Source organism: Euleptes europaea, chromosome 1 (genome assembly GCF_029931775.1).
Source record: "Euleptes europaea isolate rEulEur1 chromosome 1, rEulEur1.hap1, whole genome shotgun sequence".
Lineage (NCBI taxonomy): Eukaryota > Metazoa > Chordata > Lepidosauria > Squamata > Sphaerodactylidae > Euleptes > Euleptes europaea.
The window spans coordinates 10,490,845-10,502,718 of NC_079312.1; the positions used below are offsets into that span (position 1 = coordinate 10,490,845).

Here is an 11,874-nt window from a genome sequence, read left to right on the forward strand (position 1 = left end):
ACAGAGAGAGCAGCTTCCCCAGACAGGATCTGGACAGGGGAGCGGGGGCTTGTGTTTTCTCCCCCTTGAATGTGTTTCCTGCAACCAGCCTGAGTGTATTTTATTGCCAACAGCTGGACGGACCCTTGATCTGATCCAGCAGGGCTCGTGGGCTGTTGCTGGCCCCCATGGCTCCATGCTCTGGCGCTTGGCCATATTTTGCTAATTGCATTTCCAGTAGATGACGGTGGGTCGCCATGCTAGTGTGTCTGCAGAAGTAGAAAAGAGCAAGAGTCCAGTGGCACCACTAACACAAACATTGTGGTGGAGTATATGAGCTTTCGTGAAGAAGTGAGCTGCGACACAGGAAAGCTCATACCCTGCTAAGGAAAAAATGTTGTTAGTCTTTAAGGTGCTAATGGACTGTTGTTGTTTTGTATCTTCAGTACATACGCTTGCTTTTTCTGGTGTATGAACCCAATGAGCATCATCCTCAGGAATATCTCTGAATTGGCAACCGGTCTTAAGGTGTGCAAAGGAGGGGATCTAATCTAATTCACTCTCCCTGTCTGTGCTTCCGCCACCGTCTGGGCTTCTGTGGAGTGAACCGTCACTTCCATTGCAAAACATTAGAGGGATTTTCTGTTTTTAATCTGGGTAGAAATCAGAAGGAGATTGAGACTGGGAAGGGCAGCCATGAAGGAGCTAGGAAAGATTTTGAAGTGTAAGGATGTGTCACTGGCCACCAAGACTAGATTAATTCATGCCATCGTATTCCCTGTTACTATGTATGGGTGTGAAAGCTGGACAGTGAAGAAAGCTGATAGGAAGAAAATAGATTCCTTTGAAATGTGGTGTTGGAGGAGAGGGTTACATATACCCTGGACCACCAAAAAAACAAATCAGTGGGTTTTAGATCAAATCAAGCCTGAACTGACCCTAGAAGCTAAAATGACTAAACTGAGGCTGTCGTATTTTGGTCACGTCATGAGACGACAAGAGTCACTGGAAAAGACAGTCGTGCTAGGAAAAGTTGAGGGCAGCAGGAAAAGAGGGAGACTCCACAAGAGATGGATTGACTCAAGCAAGGAAGCCACGGCCTTCGATTTGCAGGATCTGAGCAAGGCTGTCAAAGATAGGACATTTTGGAGGACTTTCATTCATAGGGTCGCCATGAGTCGGAAGCGACTTGACGGCACTTAACACACACACACAGAAAGGAAAGGGGGCACACCAAGGCAAAACGAAGGGAGGAAAACAAATGGTGCAGAGGAAAACCAATCCTTTAATAATTCTTGCAACCCCTAGTTGTTACACATGCAGCTTCGTCTGGGGGAATCTAATAAAGTGAAAAAGTAACACAAAATAATAGTATAAGCATATTAGGTACATAATTTAAAACATTTTAAAAGTTATTTAGATATATTGGACAAAGGACAATTAATCTGGACCGGAATGTTTCCATTCCATTCCCTGCATTTTTGGCATTGCAACTCCCACAATCATTCTGACACCGGTACCAATTCTGAGGCTCCCAGTTTTCACTTTGTTATTCTAGATATTAATAATCTCTCCCCCTATTTAGTAAATCTTCTGCAGTATGTAAATTTTTGCCTGAAACCGTTTCTATTGTATGATTTTCTACATCTGCTGAGATGATGCAGTAGCTTACTTGCAGTTGAAAGGTGTTTTGTACAAACTGCAGTCATTCTACAGCGTACAAAGGTCTCTGAGGTAGCAGGCTGGTGCTGGGTGTTCTTTACCCTGCATCTCGGTCCTGCCAAGCCCTGAGGATCGCACGGCCTGGGTTTGTTAGGGGGAAAAGAGAACAAAAGACAGGATGGCCTTAATTAGGCCAGTTTACTTTTGCAGAGCTGGATGCAAGTTTAAGAATAACATACGGTAGAATGGTTCTGCAGAAAAATATGTGTGAAGCAGAGTCCTTCTGTGGAATTACAATTTATGTATATGTCTGCGCTTCAGTGTGGAAGGTAGTACTGTTATTGAACCTGATGTATGGTCAAAGAGAGTCCCCTCCCCCCTTCATTTAAAAGGCCTTGACCAAGACAGTTTTCTGAATTTATGTTTCTTGGAGATTTTCACTATATTATAAATGGCAGAGGTTGAAAAAAAAATGAATGTAATTATCCTTGCTGTCGATTTCATGCATATCATAATCCAGGGGTGGGGAACGTCAGGCCCTGGAGCCGTTTAGGGCCTGCGAAAGCATTTGGTCTGGCCCTTTGTGGGTCCTGGCAGATCTCTAGCTCAGAAGGATCTAAGACTGGCGATCTGCCCTCTCCCACGGACAGGAATAGCCTATATTCAAGGCAGGTGTGAGTTTGTTTTGCCCAGAAAAGGAACCTTTTTTCCCCCTTGCAGAAAAGAGTCATTAGCTATGGAGCTGCTAGGATCTCCCAAGAAACCGTGTTAACCCTTTCCCACCCCAGCCATGGAGAAACCTATTCCCTCTGTACTACAAGAGGGCTGGGGGCAGAAGTGGCGACAATGGAGGGGATAAAGGGGGCAGGGCCAGAATACGCTGGGGTGAGTTCTTAGCCTGTGTGTCCTCATTTCATCCCTGCAGAGGGAGTTAGCAGGAGCCGGCTGTAGAATCCAGCCCCGACCATGCAGAACAGGAGCAACTCCGGCGTGTGGCTGGATGGCTATGCCCGGCTGGTGCAGCAGACCATCCTGTGCCACCAGATGGGCGAGTGCGCCACCGGTTGGATGCCTGCCTGCTTGCCCATGTGCGGGGTGGGCAGTGTCATCTGGGGCAGCTGCCTGCTTGGGGCTTGGTCGGCTAATTTGTAAGTTGATAATTTTGTATGGCCCGCGAATGAGGTTATAAATATCCAAATGGCCCTTGGCGAAAAAAGGTTCCCTACTCCTGTATAATCATTCTTTTAATCAGTTGACTGGCCAATGGGATTCTTCTTTCTTTCTTGAATGTTTGGGGATAGGAATCAATGATGGCAACATTTTCCTTTTTCAGAGATCCCCAGCGTCCTTTGAGAAGGTAGCTGTGTTCTTCACAGAGGAGGAATGGGCTCTGCTGGATCCAGGCCAAAGAAAACTCTTCTGGGAAGTAATGGAGGAAAATTATGAGACCGTGGCCTCTATGGGTAAGAATCTTTTCCCCTTGTTTTACGAACATGGAAGAAAAGGGAGGTGTGTGGAAGCTTCCTGTGTCACTCTTGAACGTCTGGACACACTTTCATTTGCCACAGAAGAAAGAAATGGTGCTCTCTGCATCTGAATCTTTCCCACTTTCTGCACAGTGCAGGCCTGGGGGCATGTGATGCTAAAGCAGTACAGAGCAAATCCAGGCAGGTCTGTCTTATTTTGCAAAGAGACTTGTCTCTACAGCTCTGAAAAGAAAGAAAGAAAGAAAGAAAGAAAGAAAGAAAGAAAGAAAGAAAGAAAGAAAGAAAGAAAGAAAGAAAGAAAGCTCTCACTCCCAGGAATGTTTAAGGTAAAGGTCCCCTATGCAAGCACCGGGTCATTCCTGACCCATGGGGTGATGTCACATCCTGACGTTTCCAAGGCAGACTTTGTTTACGGGGTGGTTTTCCAGTGCCTTCCCCAGTCATCTTCCCTTTTCCCCCAGCAAGCTGGGTCCTCATTTTACCGACCTCGGAAGGATGGAAGGCTGAGTCGACCTTGAGCCGGCTGCCTGAAACCAATTCAGGTCGTGAGCAGAGCTTGGACTGCAGTACTGCAGCTTAACACTCTGCACCAGGGGCTCGTTTTCCCAGGAATGTTACAGCGCCTGGAAAAGAAAGCGTTCAACATTTTATGCTGTAAAGAGCAATCTGTTGATGATGATAAGGGACACAACATATTAGATTTTGAATTAATCCTTTTCTACATTAGATTTTGTATTAGCCCATGCCATGATTACACTCTGGCCTACTGGGAAGGAATGTTGTGGAGAAAGAATGTTGACAGGGAAGGCTCCTTGAGAAAATGCCAAAGGGAGCCTCTGTAAAGAACAGTATGTTATGTATAAGATAGAGAATTTGAGGCACCAACAGAGATATCTGATTTTAATTGTTTATAGAACATCCCAAGGCTAGTACAGTGAGTATCCGAAGGGTATGTTAATGGATGTGTGTCCTGAAGTAATGATGACAATCTGACAGCTATGCATATCAGTATAACACACATTTGAAAGAGTGCCCACACATTTCAAAGAGACCCCAACAGTCAATGCATTCCCAGTCCACATTCCAATATATTGATTATACTAACTCATGTGTCATTATTACATTTTATTATCATATTAACCAACTGCTGTATGTCACTTGTGTGTCATAATGTGTTATTACTACACACCACCCAAAAGGTGGTGGGAGGGGCCGTGGCTCAGTGGTAGAGCCTCTGCTCGGCAGGCAGAAGGTCCCAGGTTCAATCCCCGGCATCTCCAGTTAAAGGGCTAGGCAAGTAGGTCTCTGCCTGAGACGCTGCCAGTCAGAGTAGACAATACAGACTTTGATGGACCAAGGGTCTGATTCAGTATAAGGCAGCGTCATGTGTTCATGTGTATGTGTATATAAGATGACATTGTGCTTGTACTCGATGCTGTCTGCACTGGCAACCTTTGTCTTGCTAGCAGTGGCCTTTATTGTGCGCAATAAACTAAAGATTTACTTTTTGCCTTTGCCTCTGGTTCATTTTGTACTTGGACGAAGCACCAAGGGCTGAACCTTAGCGCAACCTGCAGGTGGTGCTATCAATGAAGAGGGCTCTGATTGGGAGAGATAGATCTCCAGTTAGGTTCCTGCTAGCTAATCCCTGGGGCTCCTGTTTTTTTCTCTGTCCTTTCTATTTTGATGCAGAGTGGTTCTTCCACAGTCCTTTTTTTGAGTGACTAAAGGAGGAATGGCCCACTATTTAATATCATGAACAAAGATGGATTGTGTGTGTGTGAGGGGGAATCCCTTCTCTCATCCCAGCTGAGCACTTAAGGGAATATATATCTGGAAGATTGGAAGAAAAAGGAAGTTAACTTTGTCTTCCCAAAATCATCCTAAAACTAGCAGCCAAGTTTCCAGAGGAGGTAGGCCTGCCACAAAAAGATAGGCAGGCAGGTCCCTTTATTGATACAGACTCGACCCCACCCGCTCACTCCCTTCGCCAACCCCAAAGCTTGCTGCATTCGCAGTATTGCTTTGTAGAGGAAAAACCACTGTGCCCTCCGTGAGTTAACGCCTGAAGTTTTGTTTAGCTAAGTTATATTTTTGTCCTGAAATTGTATTTTCAATGCAATTCCCTCCTCGTAATGCTTCCTGTACAGGATGATTCTACTGTCAATCGTGCTCAAGAAGACCTCTTCACTGGCAAGGTTATCCTGGCCCAGGTGACCTCCCAAGAAACCCCACCCAGTTTCCAGTTAGTATAGATGGGAACCCACCCCTTCTCACTACGCTTCCCAATCCCATAGTTCGCTGCAATTACCATATTATATTACTAGACGTATGCTTGCAATTTACAATGCTAATTTTCATAGTGATTGAGCAGCTCTGCCTAGGAATGCCATCCTCCAGGTGAGGCCTGGAGATCACCCTGAATTATTTCCAGACTACACAGATCACTATCCCTGGAGAAAATGGCTTATATGGAAGGTGGACTCTATGCCTTAAGGCATAGGACTCTGACAGAAGAGTTGGAGCAAGACTGTACTAAGGAACAGCCTGAGAGATCATTCTTTCCTGGCAAACTGCAGGCAAAATTAGATGTACAACAAATGCCATACCCCACTTTCTTCCATGTGGGGCCCGAAGTGGCTTAAACTGTTATTTTCTCCATTCTGTCCTCCCCACAACCCTGTGAGGTAGGTTAGGCTAAGAACGTGAGCCGGGCCCACACTCAGCCAGCAGCTTTCATTGGTAAAGTGGGCATTTGGCCCTGGACCTCCAAGATACTGGTCAGACAGTCTACCCACTAAACTTAACTGGCTCCAATAACTGAGGGCCTTTTTTAAACCCTCCCCACCCATGTTTTTTCATAGAGTAGAGATTTTCCACCCTCATGTCTCTACTACTGGCGCTTTCTTGGCTTCTCATGAATAAACCTTTTCTTCCTTGGCAAATAGCGGAGGGATGTTCTAGAGCAGTGGTCCTCAACCTTTTTCTGACTGCGGCCCTCTTCTGACCTTGGTTCCTTCCTGTGGCCCCCCCGTCCTACCGGTAGAAAGGGAGCTATTTAAATGTTTTGTTTGTAAATAGCCAAGGAACAAAGGAGCGTAAACAGCCACACAAAATGCACACATGCAGTTCTTATTGGAAAACTGAAATGTACCAAAAAAAATACCCCCCAAGAAAGGAAATACAACACGCTAATAAGCAACAATGTTCACGTTTAAGGGAGATAAAAGCTTCTACCACTGTTGCACAAGATTACAGCGATACAAAAATCCACAGTTGCCAACGATGCATAGAAGGGCAATGAAGGAAGTCATGCGTTAGGTTTTCATGTGTTTCTGTTTTCTTCCCTTCTCACTTCCCACCGTGGCCCCCATTTATGCAATTTTCACCTGTGGCCCCCTTGGAATATCCTGGAGGTGCCCGGAGAGCCATATGGCCCCAAGTTGAGAACCGCTGTTCTAGAGCCACTCTTTGCCAGGACTCTCTGATTCAATTCCATTTTTGGCACTGCAAATCGCATTATCATCCTGAGACCCCTGGCTTTCTTTTCTGATGAGTTAGGCCTTCCACCATCCTCCGTAGCTTCCAGTGGCCGGGGGTGGGGTCTGGGGATTAGGTGGTCCAGAATTTTCCAATTCCTTCCATCTTTGTCATGGCTTTTTTGGGGGGGGCACTCACTATTGCTCTATCCTCTGTTCCACTCTGGTATAGGAAGAAAATAGATTCCTTTGAAATGTGGTGTTGGAGGAGAGTGTTACGGATCCCGTGGACTGCCAAAAATCAAATCCGTGGGTTATGGATCAAATCAAGCCTGAACTGACCCTAGAAGCTAAAATGACTAAACTGAGGCTGTCGTATTTTGCTCACGTCATGAGACGACAAGAGTCACTGGAAAAGACAGTCATGCTAGGAAAAGTTGAGGGCAGCAGGAAAAGAGGAAGACCCAACAAGAGATGGATTGACTCAACAAAGGAAGCCACAGCCTTCAATTTGCAAGATCTGAGCAAGGCTGTCAAAGATAGGACATTTTGGAGGACTTTCATTCATAGGGTCGCCATGAGTCGGAAGCGACTTGACGGCACTTAACACACACACACACATAAGCCTTCCCCTCAATGACAAGATGTTCTTAGGGTAAGAAGTGTACAGATTTTGGGTCACTGCTGTGAGGTAAGTTTTGTATTGAGCTTGAAGAGGACAGAAATCACTGAAGCAGGGGGTTTCAGAAAACAGCAGATTTAAAAAATTGATAATGCTTCCCCACCAGTGACAAATGAACAACGAAACCTTTTCTTCCACTTTCCCAAATACTTTGGGTTTTTTAGTCATTTTGGGTTTTGTTGCAGGTGACCACATTTCCCAGAAGGGCTTGCAAGCACCAGAGAAGTCAGCCCTGCCTTTCCTAGGTATTCATGGGTTGGTTTGTCCAGGAGATGCTGGAGGAAGTGTATGGAATAAGCAGTTCCACGGGGCCTCTCTTCTTTCTCATTTCCTCCAGCTGGAGGGAGAATTTGGCTCTTGCACCTCTGCAGGAAAGGTGAGTTGAGGATTTCATCAACAGCTTGAATAGGGGAGGGGAGAGGAAGTCTGTGTGAATGGGACTGAAAGAGAAAGAGGGAGCTCCGAGAGAGCGGCTGCCTGGGCAGGATTTGTGCGGTGATGGGTGGCGGTTGCATGCATTTTCACTCTCTTGAATATGTTCCATGCAACCAGCCTGGGTTTATTTTATTGTTAATACCTGGATCAGACCCCTGGTCTGATCCAGCAGGGATCATTGTCTGTTCTTTCTGGCCTCCGTAGGTTGCTACCCTCATAATTTTGCTTTTTGAACACTCCTCAGACTAACACCCAAAGAGGCGTTTGGCCATATTTTACTCCTATAGTGGAATTATTTTAAGTACCAACTGAGATTCCCATGAGCATTATCCTCAAGAAGACCTCTGAATTGGCAACTGGTCTGAAGGTTTGTTTTGTGACGGAGGGGATTTAATTCACCCTCCCTTTCTGTGCTGCCCTCCACCTTCCTGGCTTCTTGCAAGTGAACCTTTGCTTCCATTCTTAAAAACATAGGGGTGTTCTGCAGGTAATCTGGGCCAGGATATTGTGGTTTCCATCATTTCTGACATCACAACTCCCCCAAGCATCCTGAATCTCATGCTGATTTTTGTCGGACTACAGAAACCAAGTTTACAGAATGTCAAGTGTTAAGAAAGAATTGGTACGAAATGTTTTTTAGGTGGTACATCACACCTAAAAATATAGCAAAAGACAACACAGCTTTAATGGGAAATGTTGGACATGTCATAACACAGATTTAATATTTTATCATATGTGGTGGACATGTAAGAAAGCCAGAAAATATTGGATAACGATACAGGATGAAATGTAAAAGATATTAAAAGTTAAGTTTGCGTTGGATCTGAAAACCATGTTGTTAAATATTTTGTCAAGCAATATTTCAAAAACATATAACTAACTATTTAAGTACATGGTGACAGCGAGAAGAGTGGTATATGCAGCAAAATGGAAACCAGAACAATACCCAGATTTAGAAGAATTAGAAGAGTTGGCTTTTATACCCTGCTTTTCTCTACCAAAAGGAGTTTCAAAGCAGCTTACAATCACCTTTCCTTTCCCCCCTCCCCCCCCACAACAGACACCTTGTGAGGTAGGTGAGGCTGAGAGAGTTCCGAGAGAACTGTGACTAGCTTAAGGTCACCCAGCAGGCTGCATGGGGAGGAATGGGGAATTTAACCCAGTTCTCTGGATAAGAGTCCATCGCTCATGTGGAGAAGTGGGGAAACAAACCTGATTCTTCATATTAGCGTCCTCCACTCTTAACCACCACACCACACTGGGGGTTACCGCACTTGTATTCCCAGCGATGTATTAAGAGTTTGAAAATGTTATAAAAAACACTGTTTGCACTTTCTGTGTATTCCCACCAATGTATTAAGAGTTTGAAAACGTTATAAAAAATACTGTTTGCACTTTGTTTGGCCCCTTTAGCTGTGAAGACGTCTTCCAACCATTTATAAGCCGTGGTATCCAAAAACCCTTTTAAAGCGATATTTTTAACATTTTCAAACTCTTAATACATCGCTGGGAATACAAAGTTCTGTAACCCCCTCTGGCCCTCAATGGATTAATAAATGAACAGAGTATGCAACTATATACATAACAGATCAATTTCAAAAATTAAGGACAAATTGAAATTTTAAAAATTATATAGCTAAAATTTACAGCAGAATTAAATCAAATTAAAACAGAATAAGAAAGATCCAGTAATAAATATGTTATCAGTTATGGGGGGAAGTTGAGAAGAAAGAGTAATGTAATTTAAAAATGTTGATAACTGAGTTGTAATTTTGAATGGCAAGCTCCATGCATATTGTTATATTATGTGTATGCATTAATGTTGGTATTTTTTTGTCTGTGTGTGAAAAATAAAACTTTAAAATTAAAAAAAGAATATTCCCTCCCCCACTTAATGATTTTAATGCAGGATGTTTATCTTTGCCGTATACTATTGCTTTTATGTGAAATCCCAAAATCTGTGGAGAGGATGCAGCGGCTTACTTGCAGTTGAAGGGTGTGTGTTGTACAAGCTGCAACCATTCCACAACCCCCAAATATCTGGAAAGGTCTCTGAGGCGGCAGGTTCCTGCAGGGTGTTTTACACCCTGCACCTCTAACCCGCCAAGCCCCAAGGATCACACGGCCTGGAGTGAACAGGCCTTGGGTTTGTGAGGAAATAATAGAACAAAAGACACCATGGACTTAGTTAGGCCAGTTTATGTTTACAGAGCTGGGGGCAAGGTTTAGAGTAACACAGACTGCCTCTGCAGACACATGAACACATGATGCTGCCTTATACTGAATCAGACCCTTGGTCCATCAAAGTCAGTATTGTCTACTCAGATTGGCAGCAGCTCTCCAGGGTCTCAGGCAGAGGTATTTCACATCACCTACCTGCCTAGTCCATTTAACTGGAGATGCCGGGGATTGAACCTTGGACCTTCTGCATGCCAAGCGAATGCCACTGCATGCCACTGAGCCACGGCCCCACCCCAAGCAGAATCCTTCTCTGGAGACATAATTTCTGTGTATTTCTGGGTTTAAATGTGCAAGATAGTACAGTAAACTGTGGTAGTATAGTAAACAGTGGTAGACAGTCAATTAGGGTATCTTTTGAACATTTGATTGGACTCAACCAAGAGAAGCTCAGTTCTTTGCAATTTTCTGAATTTGTATTTCTATGAGACGGTCAATATACTGTTAAGTGTCAGAGGCTGAAAACAATTAATGCCGTTTTCCTTGCCATTGGTTTGATGAACTTCATTTGTTTAATCAACAAATGTCCGATGGAATCCTTTTTTCTTTCTTGAGTGCTCAGGGACAGGATTTGATGATTAATAGGGACACGTTTTCCTCTTCCAGAGATCCCCAGTGTGCTTTGAGGAGGTAGCCGTGTTCTTCACATGGGAAGAATGGACTCTCCTGGATCCAGGCCAAAGGAAACTCTACTGGGAAGTGATGAAGGAAAATTACGAGACGGTGGCCTCTCTGGGTAAGGACCTTTTCCCCTTTTATTGTGAACATGGAAGAGAAGGGAGGGGGTGGCACGGCATCTGTGCAGCCACTCATTTCCCACCGTACCCCCTTCCCCACACTATTACTTTTTTCCTTCCTCCGTTTCCGCACCCTTCCTTTTGTTCATCTTTCCTTCCCACACACCCACCAACCTACCTTTATTTCTTCCCATCTTCAGCTTTCCTTCCCGCTGGTAGCCTCTACCTGGGAGAAATCTGGTCTGGTAATCTGTCTGCCTAGCCGCTAGAGTGGGCCCTGCTGCATGATCCTGGTCTGGCAGGGCCCAGTTCCTCAGCGGGGAACTCCTAGGATTTGTGGAGAGTCCCTTATTATCCCTTTTATCTCCCTCCCTGCACCGTCTGTCTCCTCCTGGCAGCCTCCACATGCTCGGTTTTCCATGTTTCCCTCTCTAGCATGGTGTAGTGGTGGTTTGGAGTAGTGGTCTCTAATATAGTTAAGAGTGGTGGTTTGGAGCGGTGGACTCTTAAGCTGGAGAACCGTGTTTGATCCCCTACTACTCCACATGAGCGGTGGAGGCTAATCTGGTGAACTGGATTTGTTTCCCCACTCCTACACATGAAGCCGGCTGGGTGACCTTGGGCTAGTCACAGCTCTTAGAGCTCTCTCAGCCCCACCTACCTCACAGGGTGTCTGTTGTGGGGAGGGGAAGGTGATTGTAAGCCAGTTTGAGTCTTCCTTAAGAGGTCGGCATATAAAAACCAACTCTTTTTCTTCTACTACTATACATCCACCCATCTTTTAACAGCCCCCCATGTTCAGCTATATTGAGGATTTATTTGCTTTATACTCCCATCTTTTTTTTCCCCAGTAGTGGTTCAAAGCAGCTTCCATATTTCTCTGCTCCTGCATTTTATCCTCACAACAACTCTGTGGAGTAAGTTAGGCTGTATGTGTGTGATTGGCCCAAAGTCTCCCAGTGATCTTCTAGAGCAGAATGGGAATTTGAATCTGAGTCTTCCAGACCCTATTCTGAAATTCTAACTACTCTGCCACACTGACATTCACGGTGTGGCTGCTGTGGAACAGTAGCGAGCAGCCAGACCTGAGTGATTCAAGCACGTTGTGTGCTGTAAAGTTGTCTGGCTTTGACAGTCGCCTGCCTTTGCCCTGAACTGACAGAAATCAAGGCTTG

At 44.9% G+C, this 11,874-nt stretch overlaps 1 non-coding gene across 1 annotated transcript; it reads left to right on the forward strand.

Annotated features, from left to right (window-relative positions):
* The first annotated feature begins 3,230 nt into the window (after positions 1-3,230).
* Positions 3,231-3,360, forward strand: LOC130493653 (small nucleolar RNA SNORA55). The gene has a single exon (XR_008934015.1). It is a non-coding gene; the product is annotated as a small nucleolar RNA SNORA55 (small nucleolar RNA).
* The last annotated feature ends 8,514 nt before the right edge of the window (positions 3,361-11,874 follow it).